The sequence below is a fragment of the Aulostomus chinensis genome, chromosome 22, assembly GCF_037954235.1.
Source record: "Aulostomus chinensis isolate RoL2024-O1b breed Wild chromosome 22, RoL_Achi_v1.0, whole genome shotgun sequence".
NCBI lineage: Eukaryota > Metazoa > Chordata > Actinopteri > Syngnathiformes > Aulostomidae > Aulostomus > Aulostomus chinensis.
In genome coordinates this window covers 6836427-6858663 of record NC_141341.1, presented here as the reverse complement: position 1 = coordinate 6858663, position 22237 = coordinate 6836427, and the positions used below count along the sequence as shown (strand labels likewise).

The 22237-nt window shown below is 43.0% G+C and overlaps 1 protein-coding gene across 5 annotated transcripts in view; it reads left to right on the top strand.

Annotated features, from left to right (window-relative positions):
* Nucleotides 1-22237, top strand: part of ripor2 (RHO family interacting cell polarization regulator 2) — a 70243-nt gene that overhangs the window by 9642 nt on the left and 38364 nt on the right. Inside the window, exon 1 of one of the 5 annotated variants that reach the window (XM_086193901.1) lies at nt 12206-12487. The exons of 3 other annotated variants lie outside the window; for them this stretch is intronic. The gene's annotated coding sequence lies outside the window, so the exon portion shown is untranslated. Of the gene's footprint in view, nt 1-12205; nt 12488-16416; nt 16493-22237 lie in introns of those variants that run through there. One more of the 5 variants, XM_086193902.1, reaches the window with a different exon arrangement.

Below are 22237 nucleotides of genomic sequence, written 5' to 3'. Positions count from 1 at the left end.
ATCTGAAAGTGCCATGATAACATGCTGAGTTATGTAGAGGGAAAGCATGGAGGTCAAGTTGTTCAAGGCAACAGCAAACACGCTCTTTGATGATTATTCCTCCAGCCGAATGAGAACGAGCCGACTTAACATCAAGGCAGAACTTCTTTCCTTGTTAGCATCCATTGCTCTCCTCATAAACAAACTCCAGAGAGCCTAACTGCCCCTGAGTGTTCAAACGACTCTTGTCTGAAAATCTTGCACTCTCAGGCTGTGACTTGATTGCTGGACTGCACAGTGAAAGCACATAAACACGTGTTTCACCTCTGATTCAACACATTGAAAACCTTTGGCTTTTGCGTCAATGTTGAAGACCTCAGTTCTTTGCACCATTGACAATAATTCCATTCTGTTCTGTTCTGTTCTTCTATTGAAGGTTGGTTTCCTTTCTCAGTGTTGCTGCCACTGCATTGATGAACAAGTGAATGATGACTAACTACTTTCAGTCAGGCAGGAGAGACGTCTGAGAGCCGGAACAGATCCGCGCTGATGCTCACGTTCTCTCTCTGTCTCTTTGTTCCCCGCACACAGGATCCCTGAGTCCAGCTGAGGTCGCATGAATTAACAAAAAGCCTCGGTTCGCTGTACTCTGTGGGAAGAATGTGTTTTAAATTTAAACGCGTCTCAGCGCTCCATTCTCTCTTTTTCTCAGTCAAAAAAGTCAGTTTCCTTGCCAAAAAAAGTGAAAATAGACTCAACGTTGTCACATTGTCACTTTAAAGACGTACTGTACGTTTTGGAGAAGACAAAATTGCTCCGTCAGTCTTTAGAGTTTGATTCCCACATGGATACATTTTTCCTTCATAAAGGTCTTAACACACCAGATAATACTTCCCCCAAATCATAGAAAAGCTGCCTCACTCTGAGGGAATTTTTTTTTTTTAACTTCTTTAGCACAGGCTTTGATATTTCCTTCAAATATACCTAAAAAGTTGAAAGTAATCCAATCTAAATAATATAAAAACAGCATTTTATCCACAATCAAAGTCCTATAAAATCCATAGAGAAATTGTTGTCAGGTTTCATATTTTCTCATATCAAAATCGTAGGTTGACCTAACTTTTTGTTAATAATCAGTGTCTCCACAAATTGCATTGACTTTGCCTCTATTGTATAAAAGGTAGCAGCAGAAAAAGGCTGACATTTCAAACCCACCACAAGTAAGAGACGCCGTTTCAAAGCTGAAAACAAGGAGGCCTCAAGCACACTTTCAAATGGAATGGACATGTCTGTTCCTCAGGTCGTGATTGTCAGTCCTCCTGGTTTTTCTGATATAATAAAGTCAGGTTTCCTTTGTGCATTTTTGAGTGCGACCAGCAGGTTTCACAAGCTCAAAGGCCACAAAGTTTTCTGAGTTAGTGAAAAACAGGAGACGTTCAAGCACAATCATGGAGACAGACACTTCCCAGCCGATACCTAACAATATATCACTTGCAGGAGATCATAGTTTTATAGGTCACACACATAACTTGCCTTAAAAATAGCTTTCATTGCAACTCAGAGCGTTTGAAGCTACGTGATGAAAGGCCGGTTCAGATAAAGTACGTCTCAGTTTGACTCCTGTTTAAGTATCAGACATCCGATCACCCCTGCTTGAACCTGAAGAACTCACAGAAACTAAGGTCTAATGTGGTTTAACACGCATATACGAAATCTTTCTTGAAACATTTCTATAAAAAAAAATGCCTACACCAAATTCAAGGAAGATAAATCAGTGAAAGTGCACAGCAGCTTCTTTGAGGCCCAAATTAACACAATGTCTTCTTTAGAAACTGCTTCCTCTTATGAGTTATTCAAAAGCTCTCATTTCGCTCTGCTTGTGTCCTCACTTGGCAGCCAAGCAGCAACAAACAGTGCACAAGTGACTTGTGTGTGTGTGTGTGTGTGTGTGTGTGTGTGTGTGTGTGTGTCCCAGAGCAAAGTTGCAGTATTAAGGTTTTAATGACAGTAAAAATATAGTTAAGAAGGTGTTATGGTGTATTTGGTGTCTAAATAAAGTGGTGTTTGTCTAACTGGGTCAGACTAGAAAGCATGAAGAGCTGCTTTCAACCCCGAGTGAGTCGCTGCGTGGGCCATTTGACTCGTCGCAACATACAAAAGTTCAAGAACCACGCAGGAAACAACTTCTCCTCATGCAGGGTTATGTATGTCAAACTCAACTGGTCATCTCATACAGTTTGTTTTTCTGGCACTTCTGGAAAAGTTAATCTGATCTGACACTGGAATGTTTTTGTGTTGTTCTTTGTTGCAATTGGATGCATGGTGCTCCTCCCTGAACAATTACATGACAAAACACACTAATTGCAGGGCTCAACTGCTATTGTTTGTTTGGTTTGTGTTTGTTGGGTTCAGAACTTCCTTTTGGCACAATGACATGTCAGTCACTTAGTTTATGAGAGTTTTCCATTGAGCTGCTGTCCCTCTGCAGATAAACTAACGTGACAGTGACACAGTGGAACACATCCGGGGGGGGGGGGGGGGGGGATTATGTCATGGTGTAAGGTGATTGCTTCACCTGAATGGGGTCAACACATCGATGTAGTATTCTCACCTGTGGCCTGAGTGCCAAGGGGCTTCTGTTTCATGGTTTCAGTTGAGCAGCACCTGAGATTTATGCGAATGCATGACTCAACATGCAGGATCCACTTAACACAGTAAATCTCTGCTCATAACCAGAGTGGCAGGCACAGCATTCCTCCGGTGATTCAGGAGACAGGACTACCGACACCTTTTCACAGATGTTACTTTGCGTGATGCCGGGAAAGTTACAGTTCTGTCAGCTACTAGTCTTAAACCAGAGTTTACACAATACCTGAATACTCCCCAGGTACATGTGTGAAAGCAACTTGATCAAATAGAAAAAATAATGAGACGATCATAACCTCCGATCGCAGCGATGGGCACAAATATAATCCCTGGTTCAACAACGCAGCGCTCTAATGTTGTTTTGTAGATTAAAAATCTTTATTTTATTTCTAATTACTGACAACCACAAATGACATTCACTCTCACCCAATGTCAGCTAGGTTCGGCTCCAGCCTCTCGGTGACCCTTAACTGATTAATGGCATAGAAATTGGATGGACGGATGGATGTTTTGTTGAAATTCTTGTGCTTAAGTTACTGAGGATGAATGGGCCGCCAACCAAGGCTGGATGAAACTGGGTGACCTCGGGCCTCAACGGCAGAGGAAGAATTCCTTAAATTCTCTACAAATCTAATAACGAAGAGGTCAAAAGCAGTATAAAGAGTCATTTCTTCGTGAGACCAGTTTCATCTTGTGGCCTCCACGAGGGTCCCGCTGACTGCAACCACAAGCTGCCGAGTTGAGGCATCAAACGGTGTGAAACTTCAGGCTTCCTTCTTCGTGCGCCATTGAAGTGGGTGAACTTGAAAATGCCAGAACATCTCAAGTCAGCAGATCTGATTGTGAACCTTGTTTTGTGGGAATTGCTAAAGTAATTTCTCCAACTGTAACTGCCATCTAACTACTTGTGGCCTTGCTGGTATTCCTCACTCACGGACGTCCAGGGCTCACGGGAGATGCTTGTTATCAGAGTCTTCGAAAACTATCGAAGAAACCATCATGTCATAAAATGAAAAAAAAAAAAGAGAACTACTCCCTGTACTTTAACATATGAAATGATCCAAACAAAAAAACATCAAGAGATTCTGTTCCGTGACTGGATTTTAATATTATTCGCATATTTACAAATATTAATGCCATTTTAAATGAGGTTTTCTTTCCTAGACTGCAAAAGCCAGGTCTTATTTCACAGATTCATGTCTCGCTCGCTCTCTTGTCTGTACTCGCCTTGTGTGGCAAACCCCAGGAAACTGTTTGCTCTTCTGATGCTGACGTGGTGCCCAGCGGGGCTCAAGCCTGGAGGGACATGATTTATCCGCACAGGGAAGCCTCTGGTAGATAAATGTTTATAAAAAAGAAACAAATTTTCAGAGAAGATGTCTTACAACGAATTTCAAATTCACCTCTTGTTAACTTGCATTTCCCCCCTCGGCTCTGCAGTTAAATGAGCTTCGGCAAGTAGAATGATGCTTGTGCTGGACACCGAATGTCTTTCAGTTAAACTCTTTGCAAAATGTCTCGTGCAAGATGTGTGGATATCTGTTCAGAGCGTCTAATGGATTTCAGTAAATGAACTTAATTATGATTTCGCTTCATCGTGAAGCTTTAATATCTTCTGTTGCAGTGGTTTACACGAGATTGAAATGGCTACAAGTAGGAAGAAGGATGAATAGAGGATGTTTCCTCAAATCTAATGACGCGTTGCAAGAGATTTTGTCACCTATAGTCAAAACAAAAATTGATGGTGAGCCGTTACACCTCCCTTCTTTCGTCTGGGAAGTTTAATATTTCTTGGATAAAGATCATAACTTTCATTAGAAAAAAAGTTACAATGTTTCAGGCAATCAAAAGTGACTCCAAAGTAGTTGTTAGAAAATTATAATACTACATTTGAGCTCAAACGACTCCGTTGTAAGGCACATCTTTGTCCTAGTTAGGATATTTCCTAAACAAAATCACTCCATCAGCTACAGTTTAAACTGATTCAGTGCTTATGTCTCCCTGCAGCTCCACAGGGTGTCTGGCCCAGAAACAATGCAGTTTATGGCTGTCAACTTGAGCTGACACGCATCCAGTTGAACACTGGCTTGTCAGTGGCGGTGCTGTTGTTGTTATTTTGTGAGTGATGTGATTCAGAAAGAGCGCATATTTGATTTCACTGCTCCAGATGACTTCCAGGACACGAGGGGCACGTTTAGAGCCAACTGGTCGCTTCTCCGGGGTTCGAGAGTGATCTAAAACTGACTTGATCTAATTGCTCCAATAGTGGTGCTGCAGTTGGTGCGTCAGTGTCTTCGCTGGGTTGGGAATAGCTCTGACCTGAGGGGACCTACCATAGCTGGAATATTACTGCTCCGTGACTCCCTCTTCCTGCCTCTGACAGTTGGCTTTACTGACCTACTTTACCCAAAACACTCCAGCTATTATCATTTTCTGCACTGACAGAGGAGGGAAGACTAAAGATGATGAAAACATCCTTTGCATTTTGGGAATGAAGGTGAATTTTTAATATTGCAACACTCAGTAAGCTGAATGATGCAAGAGCAGAAATGCTTGTATTTATGTCTCAACCATAAGTTTAAACTCTGGTCACAGAAGTTTATTTGAGGCTCATGTATAAGATAGCAATTCCACTGTGCTGCTAACCTTTCCTTTACAGTTCCCCTGTGGTTACCATGACAATCTGTGCTCTGGGCAATACTGGGCTTGCATGGTTTACACTTAGTGGTTTGGAGCCTCTGTCACACTGAGGTAATCCTGTTTAAAACATGAAACAAAACAGACCACCCATGACTCTTTGCAGAGTAACCTGCTGGAGGTTTGGAGATCCGTTTGTTGGTCATAACAGATTCACACTCAAGACCAAAGTCTGATGTTACTGGTATCAGGGGGGTTTCTCTTGTGTGAAAGGATGATTAGTTTGTATCCACAAGCCTCCTCATTCATTACTGTCACTTGATCTGTTGTTGAATTTCAAAATATTGGTGAACGCATCTTGAAATTATGTAGCAGAAATGATTTTTTGACCAGAAAACACTCAGACTGCTGCTACTCACTGCTATATTTCTTATTCCTGTATTCTGATGTGAATTCAATGATGTTTGTTACATCGGGCTTATGTGAACTGGGTGGCACTAAAATTTCAAAGTCGAGGTCCATCGGCCGGGACTGTCATCAGATGTAAAGTCAGGAAAAGCTTGGAAGTAAACACCTTGCCAAGTTAACACCAATTGACAAAACCCATCGCAAAATTCTTGGGGTGTTTCTGACCAAGTTTTAGATGGATGTGATTGACCCACAAGGAGGAGGACATCTAAATGTAAAATAAAAAGGAAAAAAAAAACATTTAATTTCTTGTTTCCACCAGTTGGTTATATGACTAATCTGCCCAAATGTAAAGGGTCCTTCCTTGGCGGCTACGCCACCTCTCCACCAACTTTGACGAAAATCAGCTTCACAGTTTTCGTGTAATCCTGCTGGCAGAAAAACAAACCACCAAAAACACGGCCATTTTGAAGGAGGAATAAAAAAGTTGAAAAGGGGAGAATTGTTCAAATACTACATCCAGTATCTCTTTCCAATTTTATCAGGGCAGCTATGACTGATGAGAGGCTGTAGTTGGCACACACCTGCACTCTACAGAACCAATGAGTTGTCTTGAAGCCCCTCGGGGGAAAGAGACTCTACCTGCAACAAGCACCTGTTATTACAGATCAAAGCAGCCGTGGAGCCGTGCCACGGGAAGTTCAGGCTGTAATTGGCTCTGACTCAGACAGAAAAATGTTATTCAAATTTAGACAGAAATATGTTGTCTGGGTAGAAATACGATGCTTTACATGTATAATTGCATACGCATGATTGTTGATGTTAAAAAAGTGTTTCAGTGTCTCTGCATTAAAAAAAAAAAAAAGGAAGAATCTACAGTGCTACAATCCAACTCGGTGTCAAGTTCAGCTTTTACAAAAACCTAAACAGGACAAGTAACTCGAGAGTGGGTAATGATCAGCACTTTCCTTTGATATTTTACACACACTCACACACATACACACTCACCCACACAAACGCACGCGCACACACACCTTCAGCTGTGCCTGTACATCCCTTAGCCTTGACCTTTCTGCAGTCTTGGTCATGTGGCCTCTCTCTTTCTCCCTCTCTCTCTCTCTCTCTCTCTCTCTCTCTCTCTCTCTCTCTCTCTCTCTCTCTCTCTCTCTCTCTCTCTCTCTCTCTCTGTCTCTCTCTCTATTTATCCCTCACTCTGGTCTGCCAGGCGTTGGTAGATGAAGAAACGCTAAAATTGAAGAAAAGAGGTAAAATAAGTGTTTGACTGAATGAAACAAAGATGCACTACATAGTGTGACAGAAGGCGTCTCAATGCGAAGCAGGAGATCAGTTTTGGTGCCAAATAGCAGTTGTCGCTGTTATGGAAGGAGAGATACTCGACTGCTGGGAGGTCAGTGTGAGATCATCCATTCATACTTTCTGTGTATGAATGTGTGTACATTCATGTGTGGTGATTTAGTGTCCCTTTCGCTGTTAGAGTCATGCAAGAGCCACATTCAATATAAATTTACAAATTCTTGCAAGAATTTCCCAGAAACCAGGGTGGTGCATTCAATTTTTCTTTCTTTCTTTCTTTTTTTTTAATTTTTGCATGAATCTATCCAAAAACACAGACATAAAGTTTTCAACTTTACTTGAAGACAAAAAGAAAACCTGCAAATAATCACATTTACAAAGCAAATAATCACATTTACAAAGCAAATAATCACATTTGATCAAATGCACATTAGCAGAGTGTGAGCCTGCCACTGCTTCCTGGTCTGATGATGCAGATCGGAAACATTCAAATACTTGTTCTATTGAAGCTAATTTATTACTGCTTTAAATACCTGGCTATGTCTGTGTGTGTTTTGTGTGTGTTAGCATCTGTGTATGTACACGCCGCTTCTCCAGTAAATATAGCCACCAGTCAGTGGCTGTTGATGACAGCCATAATTACAGGCTGAGCTGTTCAGCAGCTGAGAGTTAAGCAGGACAAGAAGTGTGTGTGTGTGTGTGTGTGTGTGTGTGTGTGTGTGTGTGTGTGTGTGTGTGTGTGTGTGTGTGTGTGTGTGTGTGTGTGTGTGTGTGTGTGTGTGTGTGTGTGTGTGTGTGTGTGTGTGTGTTGCTGAGGGGTTTACACAAACCCTGAGCAGTTCTCCCCATGATTTATAGGTCTTTGGGTCACTCTAATCTATACTTGAATTGAAAAAGGCCAGCCGGGTCAGTCTGGATGAGTTGAATAGACAGCAAAGCTGCTGCTTATTTTTGGAACTTTTAAAGGTAGAGTCAGCAATTCTTATGTAATACACTTCTTGTCAAATGCCATAAATATCTCCTCACAAGAAAAAAGAGAAAGATGCTGTGCTCTTAAGTACACAGCCCTCGCACTATTCCAGTCAGTCAGGGATGGAGGGGATCAGGGAGCTTGTGCTCTGTTTCTGCTTCTCCTCCATGTCCTCGGTTCAAGAGGAACACAGCTGCACCATCATCGTCCCGCTAGATAAAGACCACTCGTGATATCACCCAGCCAACTTGCTATGAAGAAATTTCTTCTTCTTCTTCGTCATTTTCTTTGAAATTACTGCACTTGTCCTCGCTTCCTGACGGGGCCTGTTCCCACCAACGGGAAAAAAGCGCTCCTCTGAAAGCGTCAAGCTGGGACGTGGAGCATTTTGCTGTTTGGATGACAACATAAAAAGTGCATCCCTGTTGCAAACCATTAAAAAGTTCCGCTGGCATCAGGACAACGCTTGTGGCCTCTCCTGTGTGTCGTGTCAATCTAAACATCAGAAACTGGATCTGTGTTTGACGGTAGAGTGCTGTTTCCCCCGCTGTCTCATTGTCACACAAACGCTTCCGAATAAAACCGTGCTCTCTCGGCTTCCCCTGATTGATTCCCTTGGCCCTCAAGGAGCAGACGCCTTATTTTTCTTTTAAACGGCGAGTTGAGTTGTTAGGGCTGTTGCCATGGCAATCGATTACTCCGGGGTGGTGGAGTTTCCGAGGAAGCACCGAGGGGAGGAGTCTATTTGTTGGGCTTCAAAGGTCAATGATCTCTATCCGATATTGTTGACACCATCTTTAAAAAGTTCTCTACCTTTAAAGACCTCATCAAGTGCTTTTTAATACATATATTTAGATGCTGCCAGTGAAATCCTGAATGTAGAGAGGAACTTCTAGTGGAGTTGGACTGGAGCTGAACTGGCTACCTCTGGTTAGCTCTCCGCTAGCCAATCTGGACATACCGTGTAATTTAACCATGTAACCCTTTAGATTTTCCACTTTACCAGACCAACATGGTCAAACTAGGATTATTAAAACAAGCCATATCACCAAGGTTGTCTGACCCTCTGTTCCCCACCGTTTTGCATCTGCTTGTTTCGTAGTTAGTCTGTGGGAGGATGTGCTCAGTGTGGGAGGGGCATAAAAACCAGAGAAAACTTTGTCATTGGACACAAAATTAGTTCACGTCCTCGGTGCAGGATGACTCATCAAGCATTTGGATTGTTTTGATAAGAGAAAAGAAAGGAGGTTTTGTTTTTTTTCCTGTAAGAATACTGATTTTGTCTGACACACTGTATTTTTTCGCAAATATCAAGAGATAAATGTATAATTAACCCAGTGACACATGAGCAAATCAAAGAGCAAGTATTTTTCATTTCATGGGACTTTTAAAAGTTTCTCTCTCTCTCTCTGTCTCTCTGTACTCCCATCTTTACTTTCCTCTATTTCCAAAGTCGGTTTCCTCTTGACTCTTTTCATCATTTCGTGGTTTACCCCTTGTACAAAGTACAACTTCATCAAACGAGTGCAGGATACAACAGTCCGGCAAAAACACATGAGTATTATAAACTTCATTTCATCTGTATGGGAGAGACGTTGATATACTTTAACTGTCATTTTGGAGGCTGTAATTTCTGGTTGCTGTTCAAGAGTACCGGGTTACACTGAGAGATGTTTTGTCAACTCTGATTCATATTAAAACGGAGAAAATATTTGGAACATGTTTGGAGAATATGAGAATTGAATGCTGGGCTCTTACCCAACGCCCCGGCAGAGTCGTTATTACGGAGCCAATCAATATCCATTTAGCATTTACTGTATATTCTCTGGCAGCCTTTCTCTTCCAACTGGATTTAATTGAGCATGATAATTCATTATTTACATTGGAAATAGAAGCTTTTGACTCTCTAGCTTTCTCAAGATGTTTCGTCTGCCTCGGTTGATGGAGAAAGCATTATGCTTCAACAATGGCGTAATTGGCTGCGATGAAGCTGTCCTTGCTCTTCATGTAGCTTTCATCTACTTTTGCGTTTTTTTTTTCTCTCGTCAGCCGACAATCCTCTAAAGACTGCTTTGTGAGATGCGTGGACAAGCTAAAAAGGAAAAAAGTCAATTTACGTGCCAGAGCTACATTCAATATGAAAAGAAGGATCAGAGGTGACTGCATGAAAAATCCATGATCCATCCCCCCCTCCTTTAAGATTAATTATGTCAACGAGTCGTTATGAAATCCCGGCCTCCGCTAATACCAAACGATAGATTAAAAGGGACAAGTCATTTTCTGCTCCCTTTGCTTCTTGGAAGGGCAAGATGAATTGGATTTGTATGGACTCAGTGGAACAGTATATCCACTTGGGGGGGGCAATTATGCTGGCAGGAGCACTGGAAGGGGAGTCACTCTTCATAATATTGTATGGTAACACAGAAGTGTATTTTTTATTTGGAGCACCTATGTGTTGGGTGCTGTTTGTGCCTCCTGAAGATGGGGGCTTTTTTTTAATGAATCTCCATGTAATTCAATTTGTTTGTTATTTACAGTCCAGGGAAAAGCAATCGCTGTAAGCCCACTCGAGGCGAAACATTTAGAGGGGTAATTTTGAAAAGCCCCGGTTGTTAAGCACTATAATCACAGATAATCACGACCAACCTGCCAATACATTTACAAGGAGAGATGAAACTCTTCATGCAGTTGTAAAATGCAGCAGAACGTTACCTGTTAAATTAGCATGGAAAATCCACATTTAAAAGGTTTAAAGGAACAAGCCAACTGTTTGGGGAAATACACTCATTTGTCATCCTCCCCAGTCAAGAGGAAAGACACCCTTCTCCCCTCTGTGCTGCTGGAGGGAGCAGAGACCCACAGAGACCAGATGACTGTTAGCTCAGCACAATGAATGGCAGTGAATGGGCAGGTTAGCATACCCATCATTCCCACTCAGCTTCCAAATCCTGTGGTTCTTCCTCTCTGTATTCTGTTTCAAATAAATAAAGTTCAGGATCTTGCTTTGTCCAGAATTAATCCTCCTTATCCTCTCTCACAAAGTCGTGTAGCTGCAGTCACTTAGTTGTCAATGAATGTTTCATGCTGCATCAAATCCCTACACCCAGTCAAGAAAATAGTTCCAGCCGTGTTTTTTGATCTACGATTAATATGTCTTGCAATTTTGAGTTTTTTTCATCGGAAGCACTTCGCTGCACTACACTCAAATACAGTTTTGGCGCATGCTATGCTACACAGTGCATCCACTGTTATTTCTTGCGCTAAGCTAACCAGTAGTTAGCTGGTCTCTTAACATCACACTGGACACAGTTGTGTTTTTAGATGCAGAAATTCCATCAGTATTCACATGCTTGAATAACCCCACCTGCACGTTCATTGTAACTTCAATAAACACATCTTAATTTATCAGTATATGCTATGTGACATCCACTAAAAGTCTGGAAATCTGACACATCGCCCCTTCATAAGACGCACACTTTCTCTCACACACATAGACACACGCACACACACACACAATCACACTTTATTGGTGCAATTATATTGAACGATGGTGGTGGTGTTACTTTTTTAATGTCATTATCTTGAGTGTAGCTAAGCTGGTTCATGATAACAAAACAAAAAGAAAAAGCCAATTTTACAGATCAGGGAAACTGAGCTTTTGTTTTCTGAAGATAATGAGACTGGAAAAAACTTGGGTTTCCTCGACACAACCTACTTGGAATCTTCAAAAATCATTGCAATCACTGATATTCTTAGTTTCCATACGAATAAATCTACACCGAGATGAATGACATTCATCAAATAATCATCACCAACTGATCCATGTTGTGTGTGTGAGTGCGTATGACCAAAATTAAGACAGGTCAATTGATGACATCGACATGAAAACTGTGTCTTCAGTCCGTAAAACACTGATTTTTGGTTTATCAATTTGTTTACAACCTGACATATTTATTCATGTCACTAAGAGTCTTGAGTGAGCTCCACATTTGTGCACATAAATCTAAAATAATGCTCCTTTGATGGGATGTGTTTTGATGTTGCCAGACAGACAGACAGACAAAGAGAGAGACATGGGGCGCACTCCAAGCTTGATTCATGTGTCCAGCCAACTACCACCGCCACCATACAAACGCAGGAAGCGGGGGGTACAAAACTGATCAGCCCCGCCCCTTTAGTGACATCCTCAGCCTGTCATTGGCTCGCCGTTGTTCAGGAGGAGCGCCGCAAACACAAACTGGAATGTGTGTGAGTGGGCGCAGTGTTTGCTCTGGACGGCCGCTGCTGCTGCTGTTGCTGCTGCTGCTGGAACTCTCCACCGCGGTACAAGCGAAGAAAACCCATCGCTCATCGGCTGATTTACCACTGAGGAACTAAGAAGTTTGTCTGTTGGTTCGAACCCCTCTGAATATTGAGACTTCTGCGTGGAAAAAAAAAGGCGAACGCGCTCTCGTTTTTACGCATGGATGGAGAGGCGCAGGTAGACGGGCAGAGACGCCACTGAGGAGCCGCTTGTGTGAAGATTTTGCAGAGGTGAGTTGAAGCATCCAGCGCAACTTTATAAAGCTCCCGACGCGGAGGGGATGATGCGCTTGTGTGGTAGACAGAAAGAGTGCGCAGCGCTCAGCTTGTTCTCCGGGGCAGTAGGTTAGTGGATCATGAACTGATTTCACCGAGGTTGCGACTAACAGGAGAATCAGATTTTCATTTGATTCACTGATGCTGCGAAGGAACGTGACTAAACATGAAGCACCAACATGATATTTAGGTCAGTTTTATTGAATTTTGCTGTCTTGGATAATTCTGAGCAATTGAAAAAGTTCCAGGAGGTACAAAGTCTTGATGAAGATGAATTGTTCAGGATGTTCAGTATTTTTAACATAGGCTGTGTCCTTTTTTCATTCACTGCTTGTTATTTCCAGCAGTGCACAAATTTGACATTTTTCACTCATAAATATGTTGCTCTCCTGTGCCTGGTCCTTGCTCAGTGAGTTTTTGGACAGATGATGTGATGAGACATGACTGGTGTTGACGTGGGTTTGCCTTTCCTGGAAACCAGATATTTAAGTGAGGAAAAATGTGAAGTCTTTGTCGCTGTATTAACGTGCATGATCTCAGATGTGAGCTCAACATAAAGGACGCGCACTCCTGAGGTCCTTGTGAAACATGACAGAATTAGGCCAGTGATTTTTAAATGCCCCCGAGGTTCTGTTGGAAGGGGTCAAAGGGCGTCAGTGGTTTGTGATCTGTTGATACCACCCACAGTGGATCCGAGAGCTGAACCAGAGCAGATAAACACATGCAGCACGAAGAAAACCTGTCTCACTGTGCGCTGACTGGCCTTGACTGCTCTGTCAGGAGACGTGAACAATTGCTAGGAGCTTCTTACCTGCCAGATGGTCTAAAACCACTTTAAATAACACCTACTTAGACAAGAGCAGGAGTTCTTTTATTTTAAAAGCTCCTCTTTATTAAAAGCCCACCAACTGAGCTGACTTGATCTTTTCATGTCATCCATGTTGATCAAAGGCTTCAGTTCGTCAAGTCCCAGCCAACTCCAAATAAAGAAATAAACAACAGGGATCTTTTGCCCGAGCAACCATGCAGCGTTTGCTGAAGCTTTCTCCCTGGCTGCTCATGCAGTTTCTGAGGAAAACGTGTTTTCAAGGCTAAATGCTCTTTCTGTGCAGCGCCAGGCTGACTTTGATATGGTTAAGTGGAAGTGCTTTGCTTCCCTGCCAGCCTGTTTGGGCCGTGGTTAAGCTTTTTGAGGAGGGCTGGAGTGACGAGGGGTTAGTGTGCTTGTGCCAAGCCGAGACGGGCTGCAGGGATGCAAAACCAGCGTCTGTTCCCACACTCTCACAAGCTCTCCTTCACCTTCCCTCCACTTTACCCCAGTCGGCTTTTCATTCCCTGCATCTGCTCCATGTCGCTCTCTCTCTCTCTCTCTCTCTCTCTCTCTCTCCCTCTCCCTTGCTCTCTTTCTCTCACTCTCTCTCTCACCCTCCACCTTTCAATCTGTCTGCCATACACATGCAGCGACAAGCACACGTTCTCATTTCCTCTGCTTTTTCACCAAAGCATAATTAAATAAATTATGACTGCATGGTTTAGAGGAAATTCAGACCCTTTTGTTGGGGTTTTCCCCGAAGTACTTAACATGTTAGCGTGAACCCAATATGGCTTTGAAGAGTCCCTGCATCACCTGAACCCTCATGAGTACTAATGAGTATTTGTCATTTATCAATCAGAATTCATTTTGTTATTTAATTAGAAGCCATTTTCTAAAGTACAATCTTCAAATTTGCTGTTGCGTCTAAACAACGGTCCATATCCCAAAGGCCTGGAGCTCATTTGCTGCCATTTAGCATCTTAATGAATCATTTCAGCCTGAGGCTACAGCCACGTGGGTAAGAGTAGAGCAGGGATGATGTGTTTTTGGAGGCCAACCTGGAAGGTAGCGTCTACATCGGTTCCCTCCACTTAAAGTTAATGGGACTTTTAAGTTGGATTTTGCTGAGAAAAACCTCTGTGGCGAACTCGAAGTTTATAAGATTATATGTTTTATTTCGCGAGATCATCATCACAAATGAACACCATTTTTATGATTTTTGAAGCGTTCATTTTCACCGTGTGGATGCACGACTTCAAAATTAGTTCGGCGTTTTTTTTCTTCCTGTTTTGATGTGATGATGTTTAAGACCCACAATAATCTCTGTAGTCCCATTTAGCCACTTGATAGCATCAACAAATTTCAAGATGTATCGGGGAAGGATACGTTCTGTACTTCGGTTTCATTCGTCTCACAACAAAGCAAACTCAGACTTCTCAAAAGGAAATGAGGCGCAACAGAGTTTGCAAAATTCTGTCTTGTCTGGATGCATGGCACACGTGTCATTAAAGAGATGTGTTATGAAATGAAACCTCACAATGTGGATGCAGCCTCAAATGGCCTCATCTACATCCCATACATTTAATTTATTGCACTTTACGTCAACAACAGTCCAAAATGCTAAGGAGTAAAGTGCTTTATTGTCTCACACTTTCCCTGTCCTTTGGCGGTGGTTGGCCCTTATGAAAACACCCACTTCTTAGGAATATTGCCTGCTGTTGCATGTGAGTGTGTGTTCGTTAGAACACATGTCTGTCCATCTGTGAGCATGTGTTTAGTTTTTGCGGGGGGGGGGGTGTAGGCCTTGCATTCTTACAGGGGGAGTGCCTTCTTCAGAGTTTCTACAGCTGATAGTTATTTCATAAGGCGTGCAGCAAGTGAGAGTGGTCCGCTGGGACGTCGGCAGAGATGATTTGAGTCCAGTCTGCAGCCTTGATGGAGGGTTTGGCTGCAACCTAAATGCACTGTAAGAGTTTCCTGATAAACACAACTTAAATATTAAGTTGTAGCTCCTGCTGAGACTCTGTACTTAACCTGGCCTACACTATGGGGAGCTGCTTTGATGTAACGGACAGTCAGCAAGAGCTTGATTTTGTTCTGGTTCTTTGATGTCATTTTAATGTTCCCCATGGGGACATTGGATCTGTCCCTTCACAGATGTAGAAGAAAAATGTTTTGATATGTTAACGCCTCTCTATCTTTGTCTGTCTGTGTAAAGTGATTCATCATCTCTATTCAGATTGTGCTCTAGTTAGTCAGATAAAGAGGCTGCTCGGGGGTCAAAGGTTATCTCCTGTCAAGATAACAGCCTGGCCTTGCTCACCTGTCCTAACATGTCATACCCTACAATCACTGCTTTCTTCTCGGTGTGTGTGTGTGTGTGTGTGTGTGTGTGGGTTAAGTGGTATGTGGAGGGAGAGTCAGGAGGGGGGAATGGAGGGTTGACTGGGACAGTGGAGACGACTGGCTGGAAGGAATGAGGAATGGAGGTGGTATCTTTGGGTAGGGGACTCAAGGGCGGCGTGGAAGATAAAAGAAAGAAGCATTTGTAGCAATTATAGCTCCACAGCTGCAGGAAGTGTGAGGGTCTGTTTGAGGTTGACCAGAGTTTCTGGTTGTTCTGAGGTGGAATGATGGTTGTCGTAGTCCAAGTTTCATTCAGACTTATGATCTGGATGAGAAAAAATTGAGGGTGTAAATATGTTTTATTGAACTGGATGTCCTGCTTGCATGGTATTTTCCATCCATCCATTTTCTTCCGCTTATTCCTGTTAAGGAATAAGCGATTGCGGGGGGGGGGGGCTGGAGCCTATCCTAGCGGCTACGGGTGAGAGGCGGGGTTCACCCTGGACAGGTCGCCAGTCCATCACAGGGCCAACACATAGAGACAGACAACCATTCACACTCAGTGACACCTACGGTCAATTTAGAGTATCAATCAGCCTCGTCCCCTCTTGATGTCTTTGGACTGTGGGAGGAAGCTGGAGTACCAGAGAGAACCCACACAGGAACAGGGAGAACATTTAGACTCCACACAGAAAGATCCCGTGCCCGAGCCAGGACTCGAATCCGGAACCTTCTTGCTGTGAGGCGACAGTGCTGACCACTGCACCACCGTGCAGCCTCCGATGATGTTTTCATTTCAGGTAAATGCAGGATCATCACACCTGTTCTGATCTTTGCTCCTCACATCGCCACTAGAAGCAGAAAATCTGTGGATTTTTGATTTATTGGGTCACAGAGCTGTCAGAGTAACAATGGACACTTCCTGTTGTAGAAAAGTCTTTAAGATAAAATCATTCAATCTTGAAGTTAACAAAGTTTTTCCTTCATGCACCTCTGAGCAGCTCCCCTGAGAATTATTAAGGCCTCACTTCCATCGTAATATCAGGTTTTCTTTCGCTCTCGACTACGGTAGCTCCTGCTCTGAGGAGAGGGAGCTATCACGAGAAACACCGGAGCGTCGCTGCTGCCTGACCGCGACCTGCTTCAGCCCAGTGCTGCGAGGAGAGAGTTTGTCGAGTCTGATTCCTGTGAAATCACATGACAAAAGTGTCCTGCAAACACACAAAGATTTGCCTGTATCAGATTTTTGAGTGTACAAAGTATTTTTCTCGTGACCGTGAGGCAATGGCGTCTGAAAAGATGACTAATGAGTGATCCAGGGGGAGTGGTTGCTGGTCTACCCTCGGGTCTTCTGTCTTTATTGTTTTAGGTTTTTTTTCTATCACTTTCTATCCCCCTTCATCACTCCCCCCTCCCTCTTCTGGTTCTTCTCCAGTCCCTCCCCATCTGTTTGCCTCTCCTCCCTCCTCCACTGTCCTCCCAGATACAGACAGGAGAATTTATGGGGGGGGGGGGGGGGGGGGGGCTTTGAACCCATCCTCACCCCCCTCCTGTTGTCTCTAAGCAGATCAGCTGTGTGTGTGTGTGTGTGTGTGTGTGTGTGTGTGTGTGTGTGTGTTTGTGTGACAGAGAGAGAGAGACACGGAGGTATTCTATAATAATTCTCTTCACAACTACAGGAGTACACCACATACGCATACTGTACACTCGTTGTCATGTGATATCTCACACACACACACACACTCTCACACACACACACACACACACACACACACACACATACACCAGCCAACCTCTGGCCCACATCATCTGGGAGCTGTAGCTCTGTTTTGATTGCCGTAAGCGTTTTAGGGGCCTATAAGCTGATAATCTGTCTGTTTTGGTGTTTGGTGCGTTCCTTCCACAGTGTCCACAGCTGGAAGAGACACCACTGGTTCACGTCTATGTGTCACCATGGTTTTATGCGTGCTTCTTTTTTGAGGGTGACACATCCAGCACCAGCAGCCTTCTCAGTTCCTCTAATAAGTTGTTCATGTGCTGTCAAGATTGTATCTCTCAGCAATCAGCGCTGTGAGGCCCATCTTGTTCTTTCTGTTCCCTCCCTGTTTGTGAAGACTCTGTCTTTGACTCGTCATCTTGCCCAGAATCTGGAACTCTGAACTGAATTTCAGCATTCTGATCACTTTTGGTCCCAACTTTCTGAGAAGCGACTCTTTGAGCCATTTTGATTTGTCTGTCGCAAAGTCAAGGTTTTGTGAGGTAACGGGAACTGGGTGTTGCCATGACCAAGCAGCCTCGGGGGAGCTGTGACACACAGCTGTGTGATGACAGGTGAATTTAGGAGGACGGGGGGGTGACAGTGCTGCTTCATCCTAAGGCAAGTCTTTGCTTGGTCACCCTTTGCACTCCTTCAGCAAAATGTTCACCAATTTGATACAAGTGTAGCAATTTGTGATGCCAGGTCTTTGTTTTAAAACGTCTTTGGTTGTTGCTTTCAGGGTAGATTTTAATTACATGAATCTATCAGACATTCTGTTAACTCTGTTTATATCACTCCTGAATATTCACTCTTGTCATATGAAAGCTGAGTCTTAGGTCATGGCTTGGGTTGTAAGAAACTATATCAAAAGGGAAGCTGATCTGAAGACAACTAGGATTCATACTGAAGTGGAGCTATGGAATATTGTTTGTTGGATAATATAAAGAGAGGGAATCACGGGGAAATAAAGACCAGGACATACATCCTGTCATTGATGTTTGAGAGCCCAGGCTGTAATTAATCTCTGGAGAAAATGATGATGGATTGTTTGAGTCTGCATGTTTGGCTTAAATGTTTACTGTGTCTCTGTTGCAGTGGTTTGGTCATAAAGTTTATAGAACTCAGTGTTGGAAGCGGAATGCAGAGACACTCATGCAACCAACTGAACCATCGAAGGTCTGGTTACAGATGATTTTATCTTTGTGAGTGACAATTAGGTTCTGCAATGGTAAAACACACTTTAAGTCCCCTCGTAAACACTTAACCCTCATGTAAGTTGCCCACATACCCGCAGAAAAAGAAATATTAATCAGGACATGGACATCCTCTCAGGTTGAAGGCTGCAGAAAATTGTGACACTGAGAAGCTCTTGACCTTGCATGCTAGTGGAGAGGCAGGTAAATGGCTTGGCATGAGGACGTGTTTTTAAATGGCACAGCGGATGACGCTGCATTAGCGGCTATATTCTTCCCTGTCTGGGTCTCACACAGATTTACGGTCTTGCTTGTTTTCAGCCTCAGTCTCTTAGTCATTCTTGATATTCGGGGTCAAGACCCTAAGGTCGACCATCTCAGACCCCCATTTACAAAAGAAATCGGATCCAACATTGCTGATCGGACCCTCAACAATGCCAATATGTTAAAAAAATTGTAATATCAAACAATTGTTTATGCCTATTATTTTGCTAATAATAGTCCATCCATCCATCCATCCATTTTCTTCTCCTTATTCCTGTTAAGGGGTGCAGGGGGCTGGAGCCTAACCCAGCAGCTACGGGCAAGAGGCGGGTTCACCCTGGACAGGTCGCCAGTCCATCTCAGGGTCAACACATAGAGACAGACAACCATTCACACTCACAGTCACACCTACAGTCAATTTAGAGTATCAATCAGCCTCGTCCCCTCTTGATGTCTTTGGACTGTGGGAGGAAGCTGGAGTACCAGAGAGAACCCACACAGGTACAGGGAGATCGAACCTGGAACCTTCTTGATGTGAGGCAACAGTGCTAACCACTGCACCACCGTGCCGCCTGCTAATAATAGAAATTATTCTTACTAGGTTTAATAGTTTAAAAATTTGCTAATTTCTTGTTTGATCTCCTTTAAAAACATGGCACCATGAGTAAAAAGTTCTAGGAAAAGGAAAATTAAAACAAAAAGTGCTCATTTTAAACATTCTGCATTCAGAAGCCTCACATAAAACCATCCATCATTCCACTGCCCAACCTAAATCTTTAATCTGAATAATTAATACCGGCCACTTGACCCTTTAAGTCATGGTCTTTGCAAATTGGGGGTTTCATTTGCAATCAAGTTGTCCATAAGCAGTTGTTTTTCACAAAATGCCCTTTATGTATTCATTCTTCTGTTCCCCGCTCAGAGGTCAGTTGAAATACCTAATAGTTTAGATTTAACAAAAGGAACAATTGTCTCTTCCTGCGTTTGTCTCCGCCTTCGTGGGCTCATTCAAGAAACACGAGGAAGCGTCGTTCTCCTGAGGTTTCGTTTCAGCTCCTGTGTAAACGGGTATTCTCTGATTAACATCACGACAATGTCATCGTCGAGGCTGCAGCGGGAATGTGTGGGACACAAATCCAGCGTGACTTCTGCGTGTAAATCACACCCAAAGGGGTTTGATGCATTCATTTCTGTTGAGGGAGACGCAGCATTTGTACTATGAAGCAAATAATACCACAAACCATGAAAAAAACAAAGAGTGAATGTAGGCCATGTTGACTCGGCTGCTGTCACGGAGAAGAAAAAAAATTCCTTGTGGTTGTAGCGTTCTATATTTTGTTGAGCTGTGAACTGACGTTATTTCCAATGATGTTTCAACTCAGAGAAATTGGGAATGTTATTTGAGGTTGTAGCTCATTTTATTTGGTTCTCTGTCATATTGGCAAAAAATCCAGTACATCCCTACTTCATCCTGGCCAATATTTAATATGAAACCATAGCATTTATAAGCTAGAAAATTAGATTAATAATTATATTCATGAATGAAAATAATTTGAATAAACCTGTCTAAATATAATTAGATTAAAACTCATGATACATTAACTTGCCTCTTTACCGTCATGCAAAGATAACTCATCAGCCATGGCGTTGATTAACAGTGAAGACATCATCTCCCGTGATCCCACGCAACTTCACAACGTCACTAAATAAAGCTTTTGCATGTAAAAGTAGGTTATTTGTGGCAGAATGTGTTTCTTTAAAATAGTTCAACTGCACCAAAACACACACATCTTTGCATTCCTGGAAATCACATTCATCGTCTTAAGTATTTTCCAGTTGCGCGACATGTTGCACAGTCAGAGGGGAGCCTGGCCCTCCCCGGCTGGTGCAGCCAGTAGTTAACTGTAGCTTTCCCATGGCTGTCCAATTCACACTCTGAGCTCATACTATCACAGTAGCCGCTATCAGTGAAAAGAATGCTGTCTTTTCTTTTCTAAGAATAACAAATGGATCTGAAACAACCAGCGTGATCCTGTTTGTATGGTAGCTGCATTCCAGCGTTGCAGCATAGGTGGTGATTTTCAATCAGAGTCGCGGATATCGCACAAATCAAAGAGGGAAGCTGGTTTTCCTGCTGGTGACACCGCCGGTATGCGCGGCGCGCTTTAATGTCTTTGTTTGCCGGCACAAGGACGAGTCACCATATCCATTTTTGAGGGTTTCTCATTCAGTTCCAGTTAGAAATGAATTGTGCATGTGCTGTTTAGATTTCTGGGATGGATCACTGGGCAACAGTTAGAGAATCCAAGCTTGTTCATCTCTGTAGGCTTAGTCCAGGAGGCTGAGCGCTACATTTTAGAAGTAACTATCATCTTTGGAGCTCTATGAGAGGAGACTACATATACTTGAGTGAGTTTATGTTTAACCCAGCTGCCTTTTGTGCATCCGTCAGATATATCAATACAGGTTCCATACGCACTGTAATGAAAGCGTGATGGCGAGTGATGATACAAGCCACAGAATGTAATCTATGCACTTGTGAACAGTGAAGTTAAATAAACCGTTGGAAAATAATGTTTAATGATGTCCCAATATGATTACAGAAGACGCTGTAATTTGGGTCAGTAAAGATGTGTAATGCAGTGGAGCTTGAACACTTCCCTCCTGCTGTAAATTCATAGTGGCACATTTTATGTAGGGAAACATTACGGCTTAGGTTCTAGTTGTTAAACCCAATGACATAAATGAGACGTGACTTGAACGCCTGCCTCCCACTGGTGCAGACATGAAACAGACTTCTAATTGTGCTCATTTTTCCCTGCAAACTAACTGGTGTGTTCCGAATATGCGAGTAAATTAGCCATAAATCAGCTAAAAACAGCAGTGAATTGGCACACGACCCATCAGAAACCTGGAGGTAAAATCTGTCTATCCATTTGATGAGATTTTTTTTCCTCTAATTATTAAAAAAAAATTTTTTTTTAGGTCTGATCAGGGATTTTGTGTCAAATCACTGGTGTTAACGTCAGTGGAATGGGGGGAGATTCATTTGAAGGAGCCTGATTCACCTTCCAGTCTCACAGTCAAAGCTTCACAGTGGCTTTAAATCATCACAGGAATGCCTGTTATGCAGGTCAGCGTGCGTAACTCGTATCGGTGGCGGCGGGGCCGAGGGGCACGAGTCGCCCAGTCTGCTTGTAGTTTGTAGCTGACCTGATGTCTACCTGACTAAAGAATGCACTTTTACCGTCACTGTTCGTTACTCTTAACAAACCTCATTTGTGAATTTGTGATCGTGTACACACAGGTTTCCTAAATTAAGTTGCTCC